General features: G+C 33.8%; 1 long non-coding RNA gene across 1 annotated transcript; it reads right to left on the reverse strand.

The window, feature by feature from the left end:
* Positions 1–2,766: 2,766 nt before the first annotated feature.
* LOC145094593 (uncharacterized) lies at positions 2,767–3,871 on the reverse strand. Its single transcript, XR_013703428.1, has 3 exons — positions 3,760–3,871; positions 3,258–3,668; positions 2,767–3,013 (listed from the first exon to the last, which is right to left on the reverse strand). It is a non-coding gene; the product is annotated as an uncharacterized LOC145094593 (long non-coding RNA).
* Between the last annotated feature and the right edge of the window lie 1,583 nt (positions 3,872–5,454).

Here is a 5,454-nt window from a genome sequence, read left to right on the forward strand (position 1 = left end):
TTTTAATGAGGAAAGGGTTGCCCTATCCTACCCATTCGGCAAACGACCCTCTACCAATCATGGAAGTGGTTGGTGAGAGTGGACACCTATTAAACGGCCATTTTATAGGCCATAACCTTATACCCCCTTATAGATCGGCTTCGTGAATGAGGCCTACTAACGGTAAGAATAACATTTAAGTTATACATACATATATATATATATATATATATATATATATATATTAATCTTATAATAAATAGAGTATAAGGTTGAATTTTAAACTTGTAAAATTCTAGTGTTTGAAATTTAAATAATTCAAATTAAACTTTTAATTAAAAAATTAAATTTCAAAACTTGAGGGCAAGTTTTGAACTTTTCAAAACACATAGGATCAAATAGCAAATAATTTAAATTAAACATGTAATTTAATGATTATCTAAATTTGACCTATTCCATTTTATTCACAAGATAAATCATCAAATAATTCTAATAATCAAATTTTATCATATAATGAATTTATTATTCAGTTAATTGGTAATTATCTTTTGTTTTGGTAAGGATAATCAGATAATAATAATAAAATTTGGATTTTATTAGTCAAAAACATTTATGATAATTATCCTTCAGCAAAACTACAAGAAATCCCAATTTTCCCTCTGTCTGACTCCCCGACTTGCCGAGTCACTAGTTGGACTCGCCGATTTGGGCCAACTCGTCGAGTGCAACTAGTGACTCGCCGAGCTAGGTCAGGCAGAGGGCAGAAAAACGATTTTTCAGCAAGATGAACATTTAAGGCATCAATACAACAGAAAGCAATCAAGGCTCTAATACCACTAATGGGTTTTATACAAAAGAACATCGTATGTGCTTATGCAAACCCGAAAGCTTGGATCTAGGTTTCTCTATTGTACATGCAATTCATCCAAGACTTAAGAACCCTAGATCTTGCATACATATTTCGAAAATATCAAATAAAATTAGATCTATTTGATTACCTCTTCAAGAATGGCTTGAATCTTCTTGTCTTGGAGCTTAGAGTAATGTTACTCCTCTAATGGCTTACAAACACTACACAAGCAAGAGGATGATATTAGAGATAAGCGAGAGGCATAATTTTGGCTATGAAGTCTTTTCGGATTTCAAGTGGCCGAAATCTGTTGCCCTAGGGGTTCTATTTATACTTGTGCTGCTAGGGTATCAGTCAAAACCCTAATGAACAGCTTAGGCCTTAAGCAGCCCAAGGAACCTTCTAGAATAGGTCCCTTATGGCCGAAATTAATATGGACACATCCTTAATTTTGTCCATGCCTAATCCATAAGGCTTCTAAGCCCATTATTCAAATATGACACAATTGACAGTTCTAGTCACCTTTATTTAATTAATTGCTTTTAGCCACAAAATTAATTCTTAATTAATTATTGTCTAATATTTATTAAACTATATGATTTCTCCTTTAATATGTTATTCATATAATATATTAATAAACCATAATAACCTCTCTCTTCATAAATCATCCTATCAAGTTGCTTTGGTGAAGGCAACCCAAAAGGACCACGCACAACCGGGTCAAGTACATAGCAAATATAGTTACGGGCATAGACACTAATCCAACAAAGACAGGCACTTCGTCATATTAGTATGGTTATAACGACTCACATAGAGAATAATAATACTATTATAAGATTTACGGTGGATATACTTACCTTTCATTTTTCTTACAAAGTACAAACGTTGTGTCGACTATTTTGTAACTAGGCACCAAACTCCGGTCTAAGGGCTTAAGGCCACAATTTCTCATAAAACAGAAAATAAAGGATTTTCTGGGAATTCACTCTCTATACATTTTCAAACAAGATAACCAAAGAATACACATGCAAGTATACATGATTTGAAACGAGACTCACAAACTATTTTTACAAGAAAATATTAGATTTTCTAGAAGTTTACAAACTATTACATAAAGTTTTCATACAAACATACTTATGAACTCACCAACATTCTATGTTGATGCTTTTCAAAACGCACTACAAGAAAAAAGGCCTTTTACGACGCTCATTGCGCGTCGTAAATGGCTCAGACGACGCGCAAATGCGTGTCAAGGAAGGCCATGTCATAAAGATAGACGACGCGCATTTATGACGCGCATTTACGACACGCATTTACGACGCGCGGTTACGACACGCAATGCGTATCAAGGAAGGCCCTGTCATAAAGGAAGACGACACGCATTCGCGTGTCGTAACCTTACGACGCGCGTGTTAATGACACGCAATGCGTATCAAGAAAGCCCCTGTCAAGAAAGGCCATGTCATAAATGAAGATGACACACATTTTTGGGTATCGTAATTTTAAATTAAAAAAAAATTATTTATGGATTTACTTATTTTCATATTAAATTTGCATTTTATGTCACATAATGGAAAATAAAATACCATATACAAATAATACAATGCATTGCACAAAAGTTAATGTTATACAAATAATCATTCGAATAGTAGACAAATGTAATACTACAAATAATCATTCCAATAGTAGACAAATGTAAGATTTCAACATTTTTTATATAATTAACTAAATTATTAGCCAAATTTCCTAAAATACCAACATACTTTTCTATGAAGAGCATTAACACTATTCTTTTCCATCAAAAACTTCAAAACCTGCATAATTAATTTAATGTTTAATCAGCTACAGGTCAATAAGGTAGGTTTAAGCAAAAGAGGTTCATAGTAGTAAGATTTTACTTACCACTGTTTTTAATGACATTGAAAGAAGCAGCCCAACAAACACCCCCTCAGAAGGATTATTACTAAATGAAACCACAAACAAAGTTAAAAAGTCAAGTATTTTGTGACAACCCCGGAACCAGGGGCAAGGCTGTTTTTACCCATGGTATGACCTAATACATGATAATAAAGACTTGTTTAACAAAAAGAAAAATGATTTCTCACGTGACATCACTATTAAGAATTGATGAAAGAGGGTACTCCACACTGTATTGCCAACAAGCTTGACACCAACACCTAAAAGCTAGAAAAAACAATAACAGAAATAAAAATAAATGTAAGATTTGAGATAACAGATGCATAATTCACATGTCTACTTTTACCAATTTATTTTATGCAACATATGTGCAGCTGACATGAATGAATTATACAACAAGTTAGGAGTAAAATAAGGGATGGTTGCATATTTAGTATGATAAATAAAGAGATTTGTGGCATAAGGGTGCATAAATAATAAAAAGCAAAAAGGAAGAGGAAAGCTGACTTACATAATCAGCAAATTTCTGAATTGGTGCTTTTAACATAATACATAAGAGTGGTCCCGAAGGGATAGCTGGCAGCAAAAAATCTCAGGCAAAAAAATTCCAGGAGAAAACAGTTAGTACCTCAAAAGCAAAGGTTTTATAGGGTTAGGCATGCACCAGCAAGACAGGGACTAAGATTATAAGTGATGTGAATGGGACATAGTAATTAAAGGAATTTTTGTTACCATTGTTCCATGCATAGTGGTTGGGGTAGAGTGTTTTTCCATCACTGTTAACACGGAAGGGTCCAAGTTCTTCCATGGCTCCATATCCAAACAACAAGCATCCTAGCCCAGTAGAATACCTTCATTAATAGTGGTTCGATCTTACTCTAAATTTTGGTGCATTTGGATGATGATCTTTAGAATCTCCATTCTGATTCATGAATATTCTAATTAATTTGGTATTGTAGAATGTAGATTGGTATCTGCATTATTAAAGTTCATAGGACTTACTACTGACTCACTTTTCTTTTTTTAATCATTAGCCTTATGCAGCTCTCAAAGCTAGAGAATATCTTGATAAGCCTGCAATACATGAGACAATGGTGAAGGTATGTAGATTATATCTTATATTTCCAACACAAATATAGACAACTGTATGTTGATGTCATTATGTAGGTTAGCGCGTATCTGCTTGGAGAATACAGTCATCTTTTGGCCAGACGACCTGGGTGTAGCCCAAAGGACATTTTTGTCATTATACATGAGAAGCTTCCTACTGTATCGTGAGTATTTCTATTTCTATACATCTATGTTTTCTTTTGTGATCATCATCTATTTTTTTTTGTTTCTACAGGACTCCAACAATATCCATTCTTCTCTCAACATACGCAAAGATTTTGATGCACTCTCAACCACCAGATCCCGAATTACAAAACCAGATCTGGGTAATATTCAGCAAGTGAGTTTATAATAAATAGGAGCTACACTTTTTTTTTGTATATGCAAAATTTGATAATATTTAATTTCACACACATTGACAGATATGAAACATGCATTGATACTGAGATACAACAAAGAGCTGTACAACTATTCATTTTCAATAGCACACTTGCAAAAATTTTAAACTTTTAAAACCCATCTTAGAAGGACTAAAGGTTAGAAAGGAGAAGTAATGAATCTATGAGTTGAGAAAAGAGTAATCACAGCAAGGTCTCTAAAACAGACCTGCTGTTCAAAACGGATTTACTCCAAAATCTAAAACAGAAACATAGCTTTAACTAAATTTTATAGAAAACTATGATTGTTCAGGATTCCAGAACTATAAAGAACTCCTTCTAACTCCAAAGGATGAATTAAATATGAATTTTACAAAAAGGTGTATCACTTCTATCTCCAACAAGACAGTCAAGTGAGGTTGGCCAATTCTACCCAACTTGTGAGTAGAATTCGTCCATACCAAAATTCAGAGAAGTAAAGGACATACAAATGAAAGTCTCAGAGTTGGAATTGAATGAAAAGCATTTCCCAAGCTCCGGATATAAAATTCACATTGTGGACAATCACAACACTAGTAAAAGCTGGTGACTGCCCACTGATCTGGAGTCTGGATCAATTCTAACCAATTTATAATTGGAAATAACACCCCATCTGCTCCAGATCTTAAACTCATAATATCAGGAACATATAGAAACTTGGAATCACTCTGGATCCTTTTCCAAGCCTTATAAATGATGAAAACAAAATGACATATCAGAACAGACCCGGATCAGACCTAACAGCAAACATTCCATTCTTGCACATAGATAATGTCCTTACCAGTGAAGTTGGGCTGCTTAAGAAAGTTAGCCAACTCAATTTGTAAACTTTGGGAACTGGTTTGGGGTCCGTTTGAGTTCTATAGCTCAAGGTATGATTTTTACAATATGACTATAGATCTGATGGAAAACAAAATCATAGCCACCCGTGATTCCTTTTTGGCTTATCCATCCTTCTCCATTGTTAAAAAAAAGTTCTACTAAGAACTGATACAGATACAAGACATGAAATCTAAGTAAACCATTGAGATGAACATGTAGTCAACATTTCATAGATGTAAACATGATATCCCATGCCTCTAACATGGAACATGATATACACATATCAAAACTTTTAATTGAATTTACAAATACATACACTAGCCAAAATCAAGGGATATCAAGTACCTTAGTTGATGACTT

Source organism: Lactuca serriola, chromosome 3 (assembly GCF_051521515.1).
Source record: "Lactuca serriola cultivar US96UC23 chromosome 3, Lser_US96UC23_V15, whole genome shotgun sequence".
NCBI classification, from domain to species: Eukaryota; Viridiplantae; Streptophyta; class Magnoliopsida; order Asterales; family Asteraceae; genus Lactuca; species Lactuca serriola.